Source organism: Syngnathus acus, chromosome 3 (assembly GCF_901709675.1).
Source record: "Syngnathus acus chromosome 3, fSynAcu1.2, whole genome shotgun sequence".
In the NCBI taxonomy this organism is placed as follows: Eukaryota; Metazoa; Chordata; class Actinopteri; order Syngnathiformes; family Syngnathidae; genus Syngnathus; species Syngnathus acus.
Window position 1 is genome coordinate 21,158,850 of NC_051089.1, and position 24,958 is coordinate 21,183,807.

At 45.3% G+C, this 24,958-nt stretch overlaps 1 protein-coding gene and 1 long non-coding RNA gene across 2 annotated transcripts in view; both read left to right on the forward strand.

Annotated features, from left to right (window-relative positions):
* The window catches only part of LOC119120178 (serine/threonine-protein kinase BRSK2-like), a 156,456-nt gene that overhangs the window by 14,245 nt on the left and 117,253 nt on the right, over positions 1-24,958 (forward strand). The gene's annotated exons all lie outside the window — the stretch shown is intronic.
* On the forward strand, positions 10,717-14,308 carry LOC119120180. The gene is made up of 3 exons (XR_005097480.1): positions 10,717-10,937; positions 12,120-12,122; positions 14,151-14,308. It is a non-coding gene; the product is annotated as an uncharacterized LOC119120180 (long non-coding RNA).

Genomic DNA, 24,958 nt, shown 5'->3' on the forward strand with positions numbered 1-24,958 from the left:
TGATTAGTAACTGCTGAAATGTGGGCGTCTTGTGGCTACTATGTCTCTTCATAAGGTTAGATCAGCAGGTCGTTGACAGAATTGGTTTCCGGGCACAGTGCACTGTGAGGCGGTCAGAGCAGTGCACGGCCACAGAAGAGACATTTTCATCCTTTTTTTTTCTCCTCCATGGTGATGTTTCAAATATGTCACAAGAACGCTAATTTTTAATTTGCTCATTTTAAATTTGCTTCTTTTAAAAGCCTTTGCCTTTCAAAATCTATTGTATGCATATACTAACACACTACGTACTGTAGATTTCCAGTTTAAAACCTTATGACCAATGTTATGCATAAAATAGAAGGAAAAAAAATCATGGGACCTTTACTTCCTAACACTATGTATAAAATGCCTCTGGGAAGTCACGGGGTCAATCTTCATTTCCTTAAATTGTTATTTTATGGGGAATTTTAAACTGTCGATTAATTAATTAATTGTAATTAATTGAACACTAATCTTTGAAATAGTGGTTCCCTTTTTTTGCAGCATCCCCCTTTTTGAGCCCCCACCCCTATCATACACATGCGCACACACGCACGCACACACACACACACACGCACGCACGCACGGTTTTCCAATAACACTGAACACTTCTATTTTGCATCTAATTTGCAACATTACATTTTTTTATTTAAAAGTCAGGGACTTCTTTTCTAAGACGTTCTCTAGTAATATTTTTGGGGGTAGAGGGCAGATTACTTTGTGAATGAAAATAAAAAAATTGTGGGTGTGACATATAAAGCAACTGTAAATTAATATACAATAAAAAAAAAAAAAAAATTCCTGTGCCCTTTGCTTGTTCCAAAAGATCCCTGTCCTGCTACTGGACTACGGACAGCCCAGTGGTTAGAGCTTTAGCTCCCAAGATTACAAATGCGCATTTGGGAGCGTTAACAAATGCTAATTTAGTTCATCTTACTTTCATAATATTTATTGGGCAATAAGCCTTTTTTTTCATGCTTTGAACCATGCGGCTTTAAATATGACACGGTTAATTTATGGATTTTTACTAACGAACCTCATGCCACGAATAGATTTACTGATAGTCTTGTCACATCTGATCAAAGAAAGAAACAAACACGTCACAGTGATGAATTTTTTTTTAGTCTGTGCTCATCCGGTCATTTCAGTCATTTGAGTAATTCAGTGGGAGTCTTGTGTGACAAAGTATAACTGGCCGCATGCCAAGAGTGATGCGACTTTTAATTGTGCGTTTTTTAGTCCAGAAATTGCAGTATTTTTTTTTCTTCATCTAGATCAGATTTTGCAGACTAACTTATTGATGTATTGCACTCATAGTGCTTTGATCCATTCTTAAATTAACTTTTAACAAATTCAACCACTGAAAATAATTCATATTCCTAGCTGTCATGTGTTATTTCATAATTGAATACTATTTCATTTGTTTAATTAATTAATAAGATGTTAATTAGCAATAGTTTTTTTAAGGTGTTGCTACTTGAAAGTTTTAATGAGCAACCAGGGTTGTTAACCGAATGAAATATTCAAATTAAAGACTAAAACCCAAAATTAAATTCAGATCCAGTGACAGCTTTCATTCTCATACTGAATGCAAGAAACTTCACAACAAATATTGTTTGCTTTTACTTCTGATTTTCAAGCCACGATCATACCAGAGCCTGACATAATCATGAAACTTAACTATAGTACCATGTGTAGACACTTTTGTTTTTCAGAATGTTAAACATCTGCCCATTTCCTGAAGAATAATGTACCGTTTTTTCCATGTATAATGCGCAAAATTTAACTAATTTATTGTCCTAAAATCTGGGGTGCGCATTATACATGGGTACAATTATTATTATTTATTTTTTTTTCCTTTTTTTTGAAGAAAATCATGGTACAACAATTTTTGAAGAAAATCTTGTCACGGATGGAGTGTGGAAAGGAGCGGGGCGACCAAGTGCAGCTTGGACCAGGGTTTATTGGAGGAACTCAAAACACAGACTTGGTAAACTAATTGTGATAAATAACTGGAACATCACTCAAATATTGGTGATCCCGTTGAGAGTCTCACATATTTCTTCGCTATCGAGTTTGCTACTGCATGCGCAGTGATACTGACTGGCAGAATAACATCCGGTTGTTCCCAAAGATGATCTTTTTTCTGAAATAATTTTACGTTTACGGACTTAAGTAACCCGGCCGGGTCATACCAAAGACTATAAAAATGGGACCCATTGCCTCCCTGCTTGGCACTCAGCCTTAAGGGTTGGAATTGGGGGGCTAGATCACCAAATGATTCCTGAGCGCGGCGCCGCTGCTGCTCACTGCTCCCCTCTCCCCCAAGGGATGGATCAAAATCACACGGGGATGGGTCAAATGCAGAGGACAAATTTCACCACACCCAGATGCGTGTGTGACGATCATTGGGAAAATTTGGGTGCGTATTATACATGGGTACAGGCTTTTTTCCAGCATCGACATGCCATTTTTAGGGTGCGTATTATACATGGGGGCGCATTATACATGGAAAAAAACGGTACATATTTTTAAATATTTGATATGTCATTATTTCAGTTTCCCCCCCCAGCTGTTTCTGTTTTGGCAATTGAGTGTTTTTGTCTCATTACCTGTACGTAGAGCACAAAGCAGTGAGGGTAACGGTAACATGCCATCTGTTTTCTCCTGTCTTTGTTAGTTAGTGAATGTATCGTTGTTTCATATTTCCCCCCGCAGAGTCTAGATAGCGTATTTGGGTAAAGTTTGGTGTTTTTTGTTTGGGATTTGGCCTTGGCATACCCTGCAGGAGCGCTTCATTGTAATTTATTATTGTATTTCTCTGCTGTGTGTGTGTGGTTATAAAATACATTTTGTTTGATCATGGTGTTTTTTTTTGGGGGGTTACTAAAATCTATTTTGTTTCCTAAAATATTATCCTTTCTGCAGTCTTTTAACCCCCACGCGAATAGTTCAATACATTTCAGTTTTTTACTATTATCGTTATTTGTGACATGAACATACAGAGTTAATGTAGTTCTTATATCTTGTTTGTACATCTTCGATTATATCTCATTACAGGATTACATTTTATATGAAATTCCGTCTCTAAAAAAGGCTTGTGTTATAGCTGTCACATTACCCGGCAGGGCAGCTGATATATATTTTTTAAATTAAACCGCCTCATAATAGTTTGTCAAATCCCTTGTATGTGTGGGAATTGAGAAGAGATTTCCCTTGTGTGAATGGATTCTTGGCTAGCCAAGCTGTTTTGAATTAGCCATGTGTTAATTCATGTACTTATGTCTTGGACCCCTCTCCCTCAACAACTATGATTATTGTTTCCTGGGAAGACCTTTAATTAGCCCACGCAGTGAATATGCACATTTAGATTATCGACTTGGGAGTGCAGGAGGAGCTTCCTTGTCAGGGGGTAAATACGTAGTCGTGAGTTGATATATTTGTTTGGACATAAGGGACTGTGTTGTCACCTGGAAGCTTGCGTGCCTTCATCAGTGAGTAATATTGAGTATTTGTTGTTGACATCTTCATGGATCATTCAAGGAGAAATTAGGTTTTTAAATTCTGTTGGCAGCAGAGTCATGTGTTTCTATCAATCTCAAATTAACGCTTATCACCCTCAATGCAGCTGAAGGTGGAGGCACTAAAGTAACTAACCAAGCAGCAAGAATAGTCTTCAGGATGATTTACTTATATAGCTATCAAATGGTCCAGCACTTAATCGCATAAGTGAATAGGTTTTAGAGCTTGAAATATTTCTGTTCACATTAAGTGGTCATCATTTAAAAGAAAAAGGCAAGTTGTGCTTATGATGAAGTTACTGCCCACTATAGTTAACTAAACGTTAAAGGTTCAGTGCAGAAATTGGTTTCCAGTGCTTTTCGGGGAAAGAAGAGAAAGAAGAAGAAAATGTGCATAGAGTAATATTAAGTCAATATTGTGTCATCTGTTTAATTAATTAATCAGATCAGACTTAATCAGACTTTTTAGTTATATCAGTGCGAGTACTCTGGAGAACTACCGATACCAAGTGCCACTAGTAATTCTGGTCCATAAAATAATGACCTATATATAAAAATACATATATACCAATGCAGTATTTTAGTTTTAGTTCAAATGCGATCAAAGTTCAAGTTATTTTAACCTAAAAGTGACATGTCCGAATAATGCTGACAGCTCTCGGCCTCTCGCATAGACATCAATACATAGAGCCTTTTTCATTTATTTTCTAGATAAAAAAAAAATAAATGAAATGAGCTAGTTAATGCAAAATGGACCATCATCGGTTTGATGTCCCTTTATTTTGGAAAAAAAACCCCCACAACAATTCCATTGTTAGAGAAGAACGGCAGCAATACATTTTCAAATAATAATATATTTTTATACAATTATAAAAATAATAATAGTATTTGGCTTTTTAAATAATTTTGAGCAACTTTTTTATGTAGATATCGCCATATAGTCAGTCAGTCAGTCATCGGCATCACAGTCTCGAAAGACCATAGATTTCTTGTGTCTGGAGGTTAGGTGTTCTTTGCACAGCGTCTGCTGTGGCTGGTGAGTCCTATCTGTGAGAGGCAGACACGGCCACAGATGTTACAGATGTGGGCCAGACCCGGTGGAGGTGGGGGCATGGTGGCTTGCTGCTTCCTCAATTTCCTTTTCGTTTCTCGATGTTGAGCCAGGGTGATTTCGTAGGTCTGCAGCCCGTTTCGGAGAGCCTGTTGCCATTTGTGGCGATCCTGGGCGACGTCTTCCCAATTGGCTGGGTTGATGTTGAAGGATTTGAGGTCTTGTTTGCAGACATCCTTGTAGCGGAGCAGTGGGCGGCCTACTTGCCTTTTGCCTGATTTTAGCTCTGCATATAAGATGTCCTTTGGCATACGACCATCTTCCATCCGACGGACATGGCCCAGCCAACGGAGACGCCGCTGCTTCAGCAGGGAGAGCATAGTGGGGAGCTGTGCACTCTCCAGTGTAAGTCAATATTGTGTCATCTGTTTAATTAATTAATCAGATCAGACTTAATCAGACTTTTTAGTTATATCAGTGCGAGTACTCTGGAGAACTACCGATACCAAGTGCCACTAGTAATTCTGGTCCATACAATAATGACCTACCGTAATTTTCGGACTATAAGTCACGGTTTTTTTCATAGTTTGGGTGGGGGGGCGACTTATACTCAGGAGCGACTTATATGTGTTTTTTTTTTCAAAAACCTTCCCAAAAAAAAAAAAAATAAATAAATAATGAAACCGCGATAAACGAACCGCAATGTAGCAAGGGATTACTGTAATTTTAATTTCAAGTGACGACAGCAGCGCGACGTCGCGTCAGCAGCAGCTCGTCGAGTCAATCTTTGTCCTTTATGTAAACAACCGCCGCGCTGCTGACGCAGCGTCGCGCTGCCTCGTCGTTATTCCACAGATCTACTATATAACTATATTGTAGCGTTAACAAAGTTCAAGGAAAGACGTGGGTTTGGTAAACGGCTCTTTATTTAACAAAACAAACTTACAGGCGTGTGGCGGCGTGGACTTCCAGCCACGGAAGTGGAAGAGAGCTCCATACATAGGACCGGGCATGCGTAAAAGCCATGACCGAGCCCCATCCACCGTCCTCGGACAGCCACCCGGCTGAGCGCCGGCCCTCGACTTCCATCCACGGAGGTGAAAGACAGCTCGGTAGAGTCGGACCGGGCGTGCGTAAAAGCATTGTCCGAGCCCCATCCACCGTCCCTGGACAGCCACCCGGCCGAGCGCCGGCGCCCGACTTCAATCCACGAAAGTGAAAGAGAGCTCCGTCGAGTGACACGTGACGTCGCGGTCGCGCGTCAGCAGCGCGACGGTTGTTTACATAAAGGACAAAGATCGACTCGTCCAGGGACGGTGGATGGGGCTCGGACAATGCTTTTACGCACGCCCGGTCCTCCTCTACCGAGCTGTCTTTCACCTCCGTGGATGGAAGTCGAGGGCCGGCGCTCAGCCGGATGGCTGTCCGAGGACGGTGGATGGGGCTCGGTCATGGCTTTTACGCACGCCCGGTCCTATTGTATGGAGCTCTCTTCCTCTTCCGTGGCTGGAAGTCCACACCGCCACACGCCTGTAAGTTTGTTTTGTTAAATAAAGAGCCGTTTACCAAACCCACGTCTTTCCTTGAACTTTGTTAACGCTACAATATAGTTATATAGTAGATCTGTGGAATAACGACGAGGCTGACGTCAGGGCGCACGCGCGGCGATGTTGACAAAGGACGAGGAATTTGATCGATGGATTTAATGATTTAGAGTGCACAGATGGTTTGATAACATTATTGCTTATATAATAGTTATTTGATATATAATTTATATATCGTTATATGGGCCTGTGGAATATTTTTAAGTGCAAGAGCCGTCAGCGGCGCGCACGCATTGTTGACAAAGGACGATTGATGGATTTAATGAATTGGAGTGACGCAGATGGTTTTATTAACGTGTTATTTATGTAATAGTTTTTTGAATAACTCTGAATTTTACGTCAGGGCCGTTCTCAGCTCTTAGTTTGTGTTTATGTCACGTTAGCATACCTATCGTTTAGCCTGTTGTTGCTCGTTCATGACTGTTCTTGGTGTTGGATTTTGTCGAATAAATTGCCCCCCAAAATGCGACTTATATATGTTTTTTTTCACTTTTTTGGGCATTTTATGGCTGGTGCGACTTATACTCCGGTGCGACTTATAGTCCGAAAATTACGGTATATATAAAAATACATATGTACCAATGCAGTATTTTAGTTTTAGTTCAAATGCGATCAAAGTTCAAGTTATTTTAACCTAAAAGTGACATGTCCGAATAATGCTGACAGCTCTCGGCCTCTCGCATAGACATCAATACATATAGCCTTTTTCATTTATTTTCTAGATAAAAAAAAATAAATGAAATGAGCTAGTTAATGCAAAATGGACCATCATCGGTTTGATGTCCCTTTATTTTGGAAAAAAAAACCCCACAACAATTCCCTTGTTAGAGAAGAACGGCAGCAATACATTTTCAAATAATAATATATTTTTATACAATTATAAAAATAATAATAGTATTTGGCTTTTTAAATGATTTTGAGCAACTTTTTTATGTAGATATCGCCATATAAGTGTTCTTTAAATACTATTTATGGCAATTTTTATTATTTTTTTCTGGGAAATACATATCTCACACCCCAAAGGAAGCTATATGTTGCCCATATATCATATTGCTACTTGTTAATATGTTCAAGATTCAAGATTCAAGATTCAAGAGTTTTTATTCGCCATGTTTGAGCGTGCCAAACAAGGAATTTGACTTCGGTAAAACACACCCTCTGTTCAACATTTAGGTGACTAACAACACTCAGGACATGTGAAAAATGGCAAACACAGTGTAGACAAATTCAAAAAAGGTGTGAAGAGCAGGATGTTATTGCACAGTAATGACTGAGAAGGAATGACTTCCTTCAAACAACAAGCTTCACAGCAATCCACTGCGGTATGTCGGGAATTAAGAGAGATTAAGTTGGTCAAATTCCTTGCTAACAACTCATTGTTATGTTATTATTAGGGGTGTAACGATTCATCGATACACATCGATTAATCGATATAATGCTCTACGATTTGTTGGCATCGATGCTAAACGTAAACATCGATCTATATCGCCCGTTTTTGACCTCGGACATTAGACGCGACTTTATTTTGAAATCCAGTTCATTGTTGCTTGCTTCCTCTTTCCGGGAGCAGTGCGCGGCGTGTTGTGTTGTGAGCAGAGCAGGCACGTGAAAGGGGAGCCGACAACTACGCGGCTCCTGGGCTGGTGCTATGGCTAGTGTCCAAGAAGACGAGGAAATTCGCTCCCCTTTGGGCTTCAAGTCATTCGTTTGGAAGCACTTTTTTTTTGCATTTGGATTAGAACATATGGTCAAGGTGTAATGTTTACTACATTCATTATAAAGAACTTATTTTTGTTTTGTAATTAAATAGTTCAGTAATGCACTTTAAAGTTAATGGTATTACAAAAAAAGAAAGAATATTCATTTTTCTTTACTTATATGAGAAAAAATATAGGAATTTGATAAAGTTCAGTGTTAAAATAAGCACTTTGTATACTACAATACTCTTGTAATTTCCTAAATAAAGAGTTTGCAGTACCTTGTTGATTTTGCGTATGAATTGTTATAAATCAGGATATTGTTCTATATCGATCGTAGAGCACTATATCGTGATGTATCGTGAATGAATCACAGCAGGCTTTAAGATATCGGCAAATATCGTATCGTGGTTCTTTGTATCGATATGATATCGTATCGTGACAAAACCCGCGATTTACACCCCTAGTTATTATTTCTCATGTAATTGATCTATTGTGTTTTCATGTAGTTCTGCTCCAGCAAGCCGCCTAAGTGACAAATGGGAAAACACCTTTCTATCTCAGAATAGACATGCAGATCTCTCAGTTGGCATGTCAGCACCAGTTAACGCTCTGCTTGGAACTTTCAAACGCAGTGAAGTACACATAATCAGTGTGTGCATTGTAAATGTTAGGGCAAGATGGATGGGGTGATTATTGGGTGAAGAGGCGTGAGAAACATTTTTATACTCAATTTTGTGCTAGCGCTGGCAGGTACCTCTGCTCTCAGTACATGACTCTCTGGACTCATTGCTTGATTCTAGGAAGGTGTTGGTAAAAGGTGAAATATGTTTTACAAAGGATATTTTTTCAAACTTGTATGATAATCAAAAGCCTTGTGTCTACTTTAACAGTCCTAATGTCTCCAGGATCGCTAATGTGAGCCTCCCTGTAGGTACAGTATCCTACAAATTTGACTTGCTTTTCACAAGGGATGTCCTGATATAATCAGCAAAAAAAAGCAAAGCAGTTCATCGTTCCAAAAATAGAAAAAAAGCAAAGCAGTTCATCGTTCCAAAAAATGGAAATAAATAAAAAAATGAAAACTTGTTTTCTTCTCCGCAATAAAAAAAAGCTCTGAGCTGTTCTCATTGTTTTCACCCATTCCATTCACATGAGTATCCAGGTGCTGCTATCACCTTACAGAGATGTATCATGGAAAATCCACTTTTTTGCTCTTACGTATATTCATTTTATTGTGTACTTGGAGTCTCCAAGATTGTAGAAAAATGTAATCTATCCCTCCAGGTGCTGCAGATATACTTTTATGATCTGCCTGGGTGCTATTTTTTACACCGTTCAGTTTTCTCCATTTTTTATTTTTTATTTTTATCTATTACATCGCATCCGTTGGGGCGGGACTACCAAACAAGGTTATGTGTGTGCCGGTTTCGCAAATCCGCCATCTTTATTACTCTGAGAGACTTTTGTAGTCCAAACAACTCAAGTCGAGACATCAAAATGTTCCGTTGTTGGATGCATCAAGGCACACAACTCATTGCACCGTCCCCGAGCATCAGAACCTCAAAGAAGTGCCTGGTCAAATTTAATTTTTCAAGCAGTGTTCCCAGATCTGTGGGCAAAGTCCTGCTTGTTCAAGGACGAATGTTTCAGAAATATTTTGTCAGTATAGAGAAGAATTCGCCAAATGACTTTGTTTTGTTGATGGTTCATTTCCTTCAATCTATGGAAACGACAGACACAGTAAAGCGGCAAGCTTGAGATGACACAAAAATAATAAACTGTATTTGAGCTTCATATTATTGCGTGTCGATGATGCACTCTTTTTCATAGCATTAGTGTCAGTCTTTCTACTGATTTTAGAGCTGTGCGCTCTATGTTTTCATTTCTTGTGGGTGTATTTTGAGTACTGTAATTTCCGGACTATAAATCGCAGTTATTTTCATAGTTAGGCCGGGGGTGCGACTTATACTCTGTAGCAACCTATGTGTGAAAGTATTAACACATTATTATATCATTTCACATGTTATTTTCACACTAAACCGCAAGAGGGCGCTCTAGGCCTGTGTTGATCGTTTTAACACTTCAGTCTGACGTAAGCATCGTAGAAGAGGAAGCGCCGCATCTTCTACCTCCGGAGTTGTTTAAAAGTGACACCGAGGATGAAGATTGCATTGGATTTAGTGATTTGGAGTGACAGGGATGGTTTGGTAAACTTGTTAGCATGTTATATATGCTATACCAGCTTAGTGGTAGAGTGTCCGCCCTGAGACTGGAAGGTTGTGGGTTCAAACCCCGGCCGGGTCATACCAAAGACTATAAAAATGGGACCCATTGCCTCCCTGCTTGGCACTCAGCATTAAGGGTTGGAATTGGGGGGTTAGATCACCAACTGATTCCCGAGCGCGGCACCGCTGCTGCTCACTGCTCCCCTCTCCCCCAGGGGATGGATTAAAATCACACGGGGATGGGTTAAATGCAGAGGACAAATTTCACCACACCCAGGTGTGTGTGTGACGATCATTGGGACTTTAACTTTAACTTAACTTATAGTTATCTGAATAACTCTTAATATGTTATGTTAACATACCAGGCAAGTTCGTTGTTTATGTGTCATGTTAGCATATCGTACAATTATCCAGTCTGTTGTTGCCTCTATTCTATTTTTATTTTAAATTGCCTTTGGAGATGACATGTCTGTACCTGGTGTTATATTTTATCAAATAAATTTCCCCCAAAATGCGATTTATACTCCAGTGCAACTTATATATGTTCTTCTTTATTATGCATTACCGTATTTATTCTAATTATCGCCCACAGCGGCTGTTTTGATCTACCTCTAACAGCGGGGTGCGTCAATTGACGCTCCATCGATGCGACACGTTACCGTCGCACATCACATCTTGTGCACGTCATGTTATCGCGATCGTCTTGTTCGAGCGCACGCCCCGATAACATAATTGTGTGAGGATATTGTAGCGGAGTGACGAGTGTAATTGTATCATAGTTTATGGAGAAAAACAATTTAAAAGGGACATTCGACGTGCTGTCAAATCATCCATCCATCTTCTTCCGCTTATCCGGGGTCGGGTCGCGGGGGCAGCAGCTTCAGGAGGGACTCCCAGACTTCCCTCTCCCCAGCCACTTCATCTAGCTCATCCCGGGGGATCCCAAGGCGTTCCCAGGCCAGCCGAGAGACATAGTCTCTCCAGCGCGTCCTGGGTCGTCCCCGGGGTCTCCTACCGGTGGGACATGCCCGGAACACCTCCCCAGGGAGGCGTCCAGGAGGCATCCTGATGAGATGCCCGAGCCACCTCATCTGGCTCCTCTCAACGTGGAGGAGTAGCGACTCTACTCCGAGTCTCTCCCGGATGACCGAACTTCTCACCCTATCTCTAAGGGAGAGCCCGGACATCCTGTGGAGAAAACTCATTTCGGCCGCTTGTATCCGGGATCTCGTTCTTTCGGTCACGACCCATAGCTCGTGACCATAGGTGAGGGTAGGAGCGTAAATCGACCGGTCAATTGAGAGCTTTGCCTTTTGGCTCAGCTCTCTCTTTACCACGACGGACCGGTACAGAGTCCGCATTACTGCCGAAGCTGCACCGATCCGCCTGTCGATCTCGCGCTCCATCCTCCCCTCACTCGTGAACAAGACCCCAAGATACTTAAACTCCTCCACTTGGGGCAGGATCTCATCCCCGATCCGGAGAGGGCATTCCACCCTTTTCCGATCGAGGACCATGGACTCGGATTTGGAGGTGCTGACCCTCATCCCGACCGCTTCACACTCGGCTGCGAACCGCTCCAGTGAGAGCTGGAGATCACGGCCTGAAGAAGCCAACAGCACAACGTCGTCTGCAAAAAGCAGAAACGCGATGCTGAGGTCCCCAAACCGGACACCCTCAACGCCTCGGCTGCACCTAGAAATTCTGTCCATAAAAATTATGAACAGAATCGGTGACAAAGGGCAGCCTTGGCGGAGTCCAACCCTCACCGGGAACGAATCCGACTTACTGCCGGAAATGCGGACCAAACTCTGGCAACGGTGATACAGGGACCGAACCGCCCTTATCAGTTGGCTCGGTACCCCGTACCCCCGAAGCACCCCCCACAGAACCTCCCGAGGGACACGGTCGAACGCCTTCTCCAAGTCCACAAAACACATGTGGACTGGTTGGGCGAACTCCCATGCACCCTCGAGGATCCTGTTGAGGGTGAAGAGCTGGTCCACTGTTCCACGGCCAGGACGAAAGCCACACTGTTCCTCCTGAATCCGAGGTTCGACCTCCCGACGGACCCTCCTCTCCAGCACCCCTGATTAGACCTTACCAGGGAGGCTGAGGAGTGTAATTCCCCTGTAATTGGAACACACCCTCCGGTCCCCCTTCTTAAAGAGGGGAACCACCACCCCAGTCTGCCAATCCAGAGGCACTGTCCCCGATGTCCACGCGATGCTGTAGAGACGTGTCAGCCATGACAGCCCCACAACATCCAGAGCCCTTAAGAAATCCGGGCGGATCTCATCTTGCCACCGAGGAGTTTTTTAACTACCTCAGTGACTTCAACCCCAGAGATTGGAGAGTCTGCCTCAGAGTCCCCAGGCCCTGCTTCCACAATGGAAGGCGTGTCGGTGGAATTGAGGAGGTCTTCGAAGTATTCTCCCCACCGACACACGACGTCCCGAGTCGAGGTCAGCAGCACGCCATCTCCACTGTAAACAGTGTTGACGTTGCACTGCTTTCCCCTCCTGAGACGCCGGATGGTGGACCAGAATTTCCTCGAAGCCGTCCGGAAGTCATTCTCCATGGCCTCGCCAAACTCCTCCCACGCCCGGGTTTTTGCCTCAGCAACCGCCGAAGCCGCGTTCCGCTTGGCCACCCGGTACCTGTCAGCTGCCTCCGGAGTCCCGCAGGCCAAAACGGCCCGATAGGACTCCTTCTTCAGCTTGATGGCATCCCTTACCGCTGGTGTCCACCAGCGGGTTCGGGGATTGCCGCCACGACAGGCACCAATGACCTTACGGCCACAGCTCCGGTCGGCCGCCTCAACAATGGAGGCGCGGAACAAGGTCCACTCGGACTCAATGTCCCCCGCCTCCCCCGGGACGTGGGAAAAGCTCTGCCGGAGGTGGGAGTTGAAGCTCTTCCTGACAGGGGATTCCGCCAGACGTTCCCAGCAGACCCTCACAGAACGTTTGGGTCTGCCAGGTCGGACCGGCATCTTCCCCCACCATCGGAGCCAACCCACCACCAGGTGGTGATCAGTTGACAGCTCCGCCCCTCTCTTCGCCCGAGTGTCCAAAACATGCGGCCGCAAATCAGATGACACGACTACAAATTCGATCATCGAACTGCGGCCTAGGGTGTCCTGGTGCCAAGTGCACACATGGACACCCTTATGTTTGAACATGGTGTTCATTATAGAAAATCCGTGTCGAGCACAGAAGTCCAATAATAGAACACCGCTCGGGTTCAGATCGGGGGGGCCGTTCCTCCCAATCACGCCCTTCCAGGTCTCACTGTCATTGCCCACGTGAGCATTGAAGTCACCCAGTAGAACGATGGAGTCCCCAGAAGGAGCGCCCTCCAGCACTTCCTCCAGGGACTCCAAAAAGGGTGGGTACTCTGAGCTGCCGTTTGGTGCATAGACACAAACCACAGTCAGGACCCGTCCCCCCACCCGAAGGCGGAGGGAGGCTACCCTCTCGTTCACCGGGGTGAACCCCAATGTGCAGGCGCCCAGCCGGGGGGCAATAAGTATACCCACACCTGCTCGACGCCTCTCACCGTGGGCAACTCCAGAGTGGAAGAGAGTCCAGCCCCTCTCGAGAGGGCTTGTACCGGAACCCAAACTGTGCGTGGAGGCAAGTCCGACTATATCTAGTCGGAACTTTTCTGCCTCGCACACCAGCTCGGGCTCCTTTCCAGCCAGAGAGGTGACATTCCATGTCCCAAGAGCCAGCTTCTGCAGCCGGGGATCAGACCGCCAAGGTCCCTGCCTTTGGCCGCCGCCCAGCTTGCAATGCACCCGACCCCTTTGGCCCCTCCCACAGGTGGTGAGCCCATGGGAAGGGGGACCCACGTTCCTTTTCGGGCTGAGCCCGGCCGGGCCCCATGGGCGAAGGCCCGGCCACCAGACGCTCGCCTTCGAGCCCCGCCTCCAGGCCTGGCTCCAGAGGGGGGCCCCGGTGACCCGCGTCCGGGCGAGGGAAAACGTGATCCATTAATTTTTTTCATCATAAGGGGCTGATGAGCTGTCAAATCAGTCATATTTAAACTTGCGCAATGTCGGCATGCGGTCGCGGAGGAAAACGTAAGTTTTGGGGGAAGTTTTTAGCAGCATGGGCGATAATTAGAGGTATCGATGTTTTTTATTTATGTCAACGCTAACACACACTGGGCGATTATTAGAATATGGGTGATAATTAGAATAAATACGGTATATGGTTGGTGTGGTTGTTTGCTAATCATTTCACTGAGACAGCACTTGCTAAAGTGACTAACAATCTCCTCATAGCTATGGATTCAAACACTTCATCTGTACTGTTACTACTCGATCTTAGTGCTGCCTTCGACACTGTAGACTTCGATATTTTATTAGGGCGTCTTAAAAGTTGTGTTGGTATTTCAGGGTCAGCACTAGGCTGGTTCCATTCCTATCTATCAGACAAGACGCACCGAGTGGTCCATGGCCATACGTCCTCTGAGCTCTATAATGTTACGTGTGGTGTCCCACAGGGATCGGTACTCGGACCAATTCTATTTAATATTTATATGATTCCGCTTGGGGACATAATACGTAAATATAATATTAGTTTTCAATGCTACGCGGATGACACCCAATTATATATGCCGTTATCGATGACAGATCCGCGGGATTGTTGTAATCTTGAGGCGTGCCTTGCGGAGATCAAGCAATGGATGTCTCTCAACTTCCTTCGTCTTAACCCAGATAAAACTGAGATGTTGATAATTGGTCCAACTCGTTATCAACACTTATTTAAGGGAACCACTATAACTATAGATAACCGTACTATCACTCAGAGCGATACTGTAACTAATCTCGGGGTAATATTTGACCAAACGCTCTCCTTTCAAAATCACATTAAGAATATCACCAGAATTGCGTTTTTTCACCTTCATAATATTGCAAAGATTCGTCCGATCCTCTCGACCGGTGATGCGGAAACTATTATAAATGCGTTCGTCACGTTGCGCCTGGACTACTGTAATGTATTATTCTCTGGTCTTCCTAAATCCCGCATCAAAAGTCTACAGTTAGTACAAAATGCTGCTGCAAGGCTGCTCTCACGGCAAAGAAAATTTGATCACATTACCCCAATATTAGCCAACTTACATTGGCTCCCGGTCCATTTAAGATGTGACTTCAAGGTTCTTCTATTAACCTATAAATCACTGCATGGCTTAGCGCCTTCATATCTCGTCTACCTAGTTGTTCCTTATGTTCCGTCTCGTAACGCTACTCTTTTAGCGACACCGAGGGCCAAGAAAATGTCTGCAGGGTCTAGAGCATTTTCTATTCGGGCTCCAGAGCTTTGGAATGCCCTACCAATGGATATTAGAACTGCTTTCTTTTAAATGGTTGTTATTGCATGAACTCAATTCTTCAGTGTAAACTCCCGTGACCCTGTGGTTTCGTGGGTGGACACTTGTACTCCGGTGCGACTTATATACTCCACGCTCGTTCTAGTCCATGTACGCCCCCTTTTCTTGTCTTCCGGGTTAGAGCAACGCTGGCGTCTGGACTGTTGACTGCCGCTTCTACCCCGAACCGTGTCCGCTATTTGTTTGTCCCCTGTCTGTTTCGTGTTTCCCGTTTTAAGTGTGCCCGTTTTTTTCTTTTATTTTTCTCGCCTTTTCTCCTGCCCACCGCGTATCTCTGGAGCTCTGCTCGCACCTCTCCGATCCCGCTCCCTCTGACTACGAGCTACGCTAGCCAGCTAGCCAACCCACCACCGGACCCTCCTACCTCCCGGCTCTGAGCCTGTAGCTGCTTGCTCTTGGCTCGGCAAACGGCTCCAACCCAACTTGCTGGCCACTTGGCCGGCGTCCTCGGGGGGAGCACCCGCTCGCTGCGAGCTCGCCGGTCGTGGCTCGGCTGGGTGCCGCCATGACACACTGGGGCGTGCTGTTTGCACGGGTACAGTCGGGATTGACCAACACCACCACCCACTCCACCAACATCACGACTCGATCCACTGCTGCTTCCATGCATTTCACTGCCTACCAACTTCTAGTTAACCAGCTACTAGCTATTTCTACCATTTTACCTGGATTATTCCCAGCTGCTGTCACGTCTCATCTCCTGCATGAACTATCACTTCTGCTACTCCGGGCTTCCATTCCACTAACTGGACGAGAGTCCATTTGTCTACACTGCTGCTGATCTTCATCATTTCAACAATAATCACCGTCTCCCTGCTGCTGCTGCCTCAGCTGCCAGCAAGGCTGGGATCCTCCGCCGTCGCCGCTACATCCACCGTAGCTCCGGACTATCTTTTAACCGACATTTCCCTGATGGCTCACCCATCCCCTCTTTCTGGACTAACTCTCGCCCCCCCGTCACCCCCACCTTCCGTACTGTCAACTTCAACAATCTCCGCTCCATCTCCCTCGCACTGCTGAACTGTCGCTCCCTCTCCAACAAATCACTAGTTATTCTCGAACTACTATTGGACAATAATTTGGATCTGCTCCTTCTCTGTGAAACATGGCAACAGCCCCTGGACTATTTTACTCTCAACCAAGCCACTCCGTCTAACTACAGCTACATCGCCAAACCCCGCCTCTCTGGGCGAGGAGGTGGTATTGCTGTCCTCCATAAGCGGTCCCATCCATCACTGAATTGGACCTCAACCTCCCATCTATTTCATCCTTTGAATATCTCGCTTTTTCCCTCCCCAACTCTACTACTGCTGTTCTTATCTACCGCCCCCCAAGTCACATCCGTCTTTTCTTTCTGAACTTTCTGAACTTCTCACCATCGTATCCTCAGTCTCCTATCGCCTCCTACTAATCGGTGACTTCAACATCCACATCGACCAGCCAACTGCTCCACTGACGTCTGACTTCATCTCCCTTCTGGACTGCTTTCATCTCACCCAGCACATCAACTTCCCCACCCACACCAAAGGCCACACCCTGGATATAGTATGCTCCTCCTTTCCACTCACATCCAACCCCCGTCCTCTCACCTTTCCACTGTCAGATCATCTCTGCATCCTCTTCTCCACCCCTCTACCCTCGCCTCATAAATCCACAAAACGCACCATCTCCTACCGCAACATCAAGACTGTAAACCCAATCACGCTTTGCCAGCTCTTATCCTCTGCTCTTCCCTCCGACCCCACTTCTTCCTCCCTTGATGACCTTGCCACCACGCTCAACAACATCCTTTCTGACTCCCTTGATTCCCTAGCCCCCTGGAAAACTTCCTCTGTTACATTCACTAACTCTGCCCCTTGGTACACACCGGAACTCCGCACCATGAAGCAAACTGGCCGTCAACTCGAACGCCTCTACAAAAGAACCCGCCTCACCGTCCATGCCGAAACCTTTAAACAACACATCTCTTATCGTGATGCTCTTCTTGCTGCCAAATCTGCTTACTTCTCATCTCTCATTAATAACACCAACCGAAACCCCCGCATACTGTTCTCCACCGTCAACAAATTGCTCCAGCCACCGGTCACCAAGCCACCCTCCTCACCCGCCCTCTGTAACTCCTTCCTTGCCAACTTTAACAACAAAATCGCCCAAATCAACAGTTCTCTGACCGACACCATCAATAACTCCTCCTCCCCCACCTCCCCTGTCCTCCTGCCCCCCCTTCCTGACCTCCCGCCCTTCCCCTATCTCACTGCCTTCTCCCTTGTCGACTCCTCCACTATCCTAGACATCATTACCTCATCCAAGACAACCACCTGCTCTCTCGACCCTCTTCCAACGACCTTAACTAAGGCCTGCCTCCCTGTCCTCCTCCCCCACCTCACCACCCTTTTTAATCAGTCTCTATCCCTTGGCCACTTTCCCACTGTCTATAAACTTGCAGCCATCACCCCCATCCTCAAAAAGCCCACCTTGGACCCAGTCAACCTCTCCAACTACCGTCCCATCTCCAACCTTTCATTCCTTTCCAAAACCCTCGAACGCATTGTCTCCGCCCAACTCCACACCCATATCCAGTCCAACAACCTCTATGAACCCTTCCAGTCTGGATTCCGCCCACTTCACAGCACTGAAACAGCTCTAGTTAAAGTCACCAACGATCTCCTCATTTCTGCAGACTCTGGTGCCCTCAACATCCTACTACTACTTGACCTTAGCGCAGCCTTTGACACTGTGAACCATTCCATCCTCCTCCAAAGGCTGCGCCAACTAGTTGTTGAGGGCACTGCACTCGACTGGCTCACCTCCTACCTCACCAACAGAAACCAGTTCATCTCTCTCTCCGGTCACACATCCATCCTCTCCCCAGTTACACAAGGGGTCCCCCAAGGCTCAGTTCTTGGCCCCCTCCTATCATCTGTTACCTCTTTCCCCTTGGTACTGTCATCCGCAAACTCAATCTGGACTTCCACTGCTACGCTGATGACACCCAGATCTATATACGTACGACACCACCCGTAACCCCTCCCTCACCCATTTGAAACCTGCATCTCTACATATAAAAGCATGGCTGACCACAACTTTCTCAACTCAACAGTGAACAAAACAGAGCTCCTCCTCATAGGCACTAAATCCTCCCTTAATAAAACTGGATCCATCACACTCACCATTGACTCCTCAAACATCACTCCTCCCCTCTGGCACGCAACCTTGGACGTTATTTTTGACCCCCCACACTGTCCTTTCAACCTCATGTTAGCTCAGTTGTCAAGACCTCCCTACTTCCACCCTCCGACGCATCGCCAAAATCCGGCACTGCCTTTCTCTCCCTGCCGCTGAATCTCTCTCCACGCCTTCATCTCATCCCGGCTTGACTACTGCAACTCCCTTCTCACTGGAATCACTGCTCACTCACTCCATAGACTTCAACTAGTCCAAAAACTCTGCTGCCCGCCTCCTTACCCACACCCGGTCCCGTGAACACATCACTCCTGTCCCACTCTCTTCACTGGCTCCCCATTAAGGAGCGTATCATTTTCAAGATACTCCTCCTCACCTTCAAAGCCCTTCACCACCTGGCTCCCACTTACCTATCCGACCTCCTTGTCCCCTACTGCCCCAACCGTCCCCTCCGATCCTCCAATACTTCACGTCTGACAGTCCCAAAATCTAAACTCAAATCCTTCGGTGACAGAGCCTTCTCCTGCACATCACCCCGACTCTGGAACTCTCTCCCTCAGTCTGTCTGTGACTCACCCACACTCCCCATATTTAAGTCCCGTTTAAAAACTTACCTCTTCTCCCAAGCTCATGACCTTCCCTACCCATAACTGGTTTCCTCTTCTTAATTTTATCCGATTGTTTCTTCCCCGTCCCCCTCCCCTCATGTATGTCTTTGCCTTGTTCCCTGTAAGCGTTTTTGGGTTTTTGAAAAGCGCTATACAAATTTAATGAATTATTATTAATTATTATATGTTTTTTTCTTCTTTATTATGCATTTTATGGCTAGTGCGACTTGTACTCCGGAGCGACTTATAGTCCGGAGAATACGGTACCTAATTACCTTATGATTTGTCACGACACACCAGTATCACGTTCAAGTTGTTGGGAATCAGTGCTTAATGTAACTTATTGGTTAATAATAAATGGTTCATATACTCCCTTTGTGGTTGTTTGTATTGTGATATTTACTGGGAATGCAGTCAACAGTACAGGTTGGAGGTTGACCTTCTGATCCGCGTGGTGCAGGGACAACAACCTCCTGCTGAACGTCAACAAGACAAGGGAATTGTTGTTGACTTCCGGAAGGGTCACACCCCAACACCTGCCCGCGACACGACGGTGCTGTGGTTGGAGAGAGTGAGCAGCACCAGATTCCTGGGGGTGCACATCAGTGAGGACCTCTCCTGGTCCGCCAACACCGCATCACTGGCCAAGAAAGCTCAGCGCCGCCTGTACTTCCTGCGGAAACTCAGGCGAGCAAGTGCTCCTCCGGCCGTCATGACTACATTCTACCGTGGCACCATTGAGAGCGTCCTCTCCAGTTGTATCGCTGTCTGGGGTGGTAGCTGCACTGACTACAACGTGAAGGCCCTCCAGCGCATAGTGAACACGGCTGGTAAGATTATTGGTGCTTCACTCCCCTCCCTGAAGGACATTTACACCTCCCATCTCACCCGCAAGGCGACCACGATTGTGAGTGATGTGAGTCATCCCGCTCACTCTTTGTTTGATCTTCTGCCCTCTGGGAAGAGGTACAGGAGCCTGCGCTCCCGCACCACCAGACTCACCAACAGCTTCATTCTCCAGGCTGTTAGGATCCTGAACTCTCTCCCCCCTTCTGCGTAGCGTCCTGTACTTTTGCGCTATATTCTGACTGTCTGCTGTATGCACACTTGCTCCATTTTTGCTCCTCTTATTTATTGTGTTATTTGTTTATTTATTATTTATTCGCCACTCTTATTTATTCATTGTTTGTGCCTTCTTGTTTTTTTATTTATTTATTTATTTATTTATTTATTTTTGTGTTGTTTACTTGTATGTATATTGTGTACTATGTCTTGTCACCATGGGATAGTGGGAACATTATTTCGATTTCTTTGTGTGTCTTGGCATGTGAAGAAATTGACAAAGCAGACTTTGACTTTGACTTTGACTAATACAGAGATGAGCCATTTGCTGCAATTAATGAAAAGATCGTTTAAGTTTTCCCTCATCACGGAAACAACCAAAATTGTTTAAAAACATTAAAAGAATAGTAGATGCGTTTTTGCATCTACGTAATGATTGCTTTGAGGTTTGTTGCTTAAAAACACAAACAAATGTATCTCGACAACGCTTAACTGAATCTTTTGGGACAACTAACTCTTGTCTTAAGACAAATCACATCAATGGAAGGATCTCAATGAAACTTGAAGCCCAATGATGGTTGCTGTGGGGAATCCTTTTTATTTTTTGTTCCATTCAATCTCCATCTTCTATGCAATAACAATGGGAGTGCGGATGTTTTTGGGTTGGAGACGGATCCAGATCCACCTGCCATGTAATAGTGCCCTTAATCGTGCTCTAATCCAACAATACAGTGTGTGACAGGCTAACACATGCAAATCTGCCACACCAAACAAAATGAGGACAGGGTGAGAATGAGACATTTTGAATGATTAGATAAAGGAGTGTAGGTTTAAATTTTTTGTCAGACAGCAAAAACATACTGTGGAGAAGGACAGCTGACCGCAATAACTTTCTGTCACCAAATTGTCAGGTGTGTCTGGGGAGCGCGGCGCAACAATGTGCTCTGCCATTTCCCAAATACGGTAAACTCGACTTGCCCCGACACGAAAATAAAGATGCGGCCATTTTTACACCGAGCGCACTGGCGTCTGTCTATGAAAAGAGCTGGAAAGGTTGGTCAGAGAGCAACTTTTAGCCATACGTACACATCAAAATATAAAAACCTTAAAATGGAAACATTCAACATACTCTGATGGCCATCAATGCTGGCATTTTTTTTCTTTGTCAGGGATCGATGCAATGTTCAGGGTTGAAGCCTACCTGTGAATTTGCCAGGTTTGACCATGGTTTCAAGTTGAAACAGAGGTGGAATGTCACCAGCTGCAATCAAACCTAAGCGTAAAGCCCTTTTTAGTTCAAAACAATTATTATTGTCACTGTGACGTTGCCATGCATGTAATTATGGTCAGGCTGTTTGAACGTACACAAGACACAGTAATGTCTTGCTTCAGCAAGTTCTGACTGAAAGGAACAATAGAATAAATCCTGGCTCTACTGGTTAGATTCTGATGCCCCAATTCACTTGAATCGATATGAAAGCGGCTGATGTTTCTACTGCTAAATATTTCACATAGCATTCATTTGTACTGTCAATGTGCATTCATTGAACATTGTACAGTGATCCCTCGCCGCTTCGCGCTTCACCTATTGCGGCATCGCGGGTTTTTATGAAAACAAATATTGCGGATGTATTCGGTGTATTGCGGCTTTTTGCCGCTTTTTGCGGTATCACTCGGAGCGCGGGGCTGCCCATATGACTACAGCACATTATTGGCCGGGAGAGGAGATGCTTTATCTCAGCCTCCCGCTACGTATCCACTCTTCCACTTAGTTCGCAACGAGGCAAGCTAACGAGCTCGTGGTCGGGTACAGGCAGAAGGTCGAACCAAACAGAGTCCAGAGCAGATCAGCAAAATAGGCTTTCGCTAAACAGCACATCAGGAAACAGGCATAGTGCGACAGCGGATCAGGCAAACGGCAATCAGGTGGCATTGCAGAACCAGGTGGCAGGCATACATGTATCGAGGCAGACAAACCACCGCAGACAAGCTTGCGAGGTTTCAATACATGCCCTAATCAGCCGGTAACAAGGGCACAGGTGGCAGCAATCAGCACTGATTAGTGCGCGGCAGCTCCGCATTGGCTATGCGCTGGTCCGCGGGGGCGCGTCAGCCGATCAGCACGGCGAGAGCAGAGCAGAGCCGTGACACGTATGCATTTTAAAATGTTTAAAAAGTGTTTAAAAATGCAATAAAGTGTTAAAAAAGTATAAAAATCTTCTAAGACTATATTCTAAGAATATTTGCTCTACATCGTATATATACAGTGCCTTGCGAAAGTATTCGGCCCCCTTGAACCTTTCAACATTTCGCGACATTTCAGGCTTCAAACATAAAGATATAAAAGTTTAATTTTTTGTCAAGAATCAACAACAAGTGGGACACAATCGTGAAGTGGAACAAAATTTATTGGATAATTGAAACTTTTTTAACAAATAAAAAACTGAAAAGTGGGGCGTGCAATATTATTCGGCCCCCTTGCGCTAATACTTTGTAGCGCCACCTTTTGCTGCAATTACAGCTGCAAGTCGCTTGGGGTATGTCTCTATCAGTTTTGCACATCGAGAGACTGGAATTCTTGCCCATTCTTCCTTGCAAAACAGCTCGAGCTCAGTGAGGTTGGATGGAGAGCGTTGTGAACAGCAGTCTTCAGCTCTTTCCACAGATTCTCGATTGGATTCAGGTCTGGACTTTGACTTGGCCATTCTAACACCTGGATACGTCTATTTGTGAACCATTCCATTGTAGATTTGGCTTTATGTTTTGGATCATTGTCCTGTTGGAAGATAAATCTCCATCCCAGTCTCAGGTCTTTTGCAGACTCCAACAGGTTTTCTTCCAGAATGGTCCTGTATTTGGCTCCATCCATCTTCCCATCAATTTTAGCCATCTTCCCTGTCCCTGCTGAAGAAAAGCAGGCCCAAACCATGATGCTGCCACCACCATGTTTGACAGTGGGGATGGTGTGTTCAGGGTGATGAGCTGTGTTGCTTTTACGCCAAACATATCGTTTTGCATTGTGGCCAAAAAGTTCGATTTTGGTTTCATCTGACCAGAGCACCTTCTTCCACGCTTTCTTCTTGCCACTCTTCCATAAAGGTCAGATTTGTGCAGTGCACGACTGATTGTTGTCCTATGGACAGACTCTCCCACCTCAGCTGTAGTTATCTGCAGTTCATCCAGAGTGATCATGGGCCTCTTGGCTGCATCTCTGATCAGTCTTCTCCTTGTTTGAGATGAACGTTTGGAGGGACGGCCGGGTCTTGGTAGATTTGCAGTGGTCTGATACTCCTTCCATTTCAATATAATTGCTTGCACAGTGCTCCTTGAGATGTTTAAAGCTTGGGAAATCTTTTTGTATCCAAATCCGGCTTTAAACTTCTCCACAACAGTATCTCGGACCTGCCTGGTGTGTTCCTTTGTCTTCAAAGCGCAGAGAGGCTTCAAACAGAACCCTGAGACTATCAAAGAGCAGGTGCATTTATACGGAGACTTGATTACACAGGAGCATTCTATTTATCATCATCAGTCATTTAGGACAACATTGGATCATTCAAAGACCCTCACTGAACTTCTGAAGTGAGTTTGCTGCACTGAAAGTAAAGGGGCCGAATAATATTGCACACCCCACTTTTCAGTTTTTTATTTGTTAAAAAAGTTTAAATTATCCAATAAATTTCGTTCCACTTCACGATTGTGTCCCACTTGTTGTTGATTCTTGACAAAAAGGGCACGACTTCCTATAGTGTGCCCTGTGCTCACTGCTCAGCACCGTGGAGCTCGATTGGCATTTGCCATAGAACACCAGAATTGGTAAGTCCGCCACTGGCGCCCTGTGCTTTTCACAGATGAGAGCAGGTTTACCTTTAGCACCTGTGATAGACGTGAAAGGGTCTGGAGAAGCCAAGAAGAGAACGCTATGCTGCCTGCAACATCATTCAGCATGACCGGTTCGGTGCTGGGTCAGTGATGGTCTGGGGAGGCATTTCCATTGAGGGAGGAACAGACCTCTACAGGCTAGAGAACGGCAGTCTGACTGCCATTAGGTATTGGGATGAAATCCTTGCACCCGTGGTCAGACCCTACGCTGGTGCAGTAGGTCCTGGGTTCCTCCTGATCCACGACAATGCCCGGCCTCATGTGGCAAGCGTATGCAGACAGTATCTGGAGGATGAAGGAATTGACACAATTGAATGGCCCTCACGATCACCTGATCTAAACCCGATAGAACACCTCTGGGACATAATGTTTCGGTCCATCAGACGCCACCAGGTTGCTCCTCAGACTTTACAGAAGCTCACTGATGCCCTTAGACCACAGGTGTCAAACTCAAGGCCCGGGGGCCAGATACGGCCCACCACATCATTCTATGTGGCCCGCGAAGACAAATCGTGCATCAAATTCGTGTGTCATTACTAGAATTGCAAATTGTCTTCACTTTTAATAACGAGTTATTTGTCAGTTTGTTTTGTAGCTTTTACTGTATATAATATGAGGTGCTCATACATTTATTTGGATTGACAGTCATAATGGCCCTCCGAAAGAAGCTATGACTACAATGCGGCCCCCGAAAGAAATGAGTT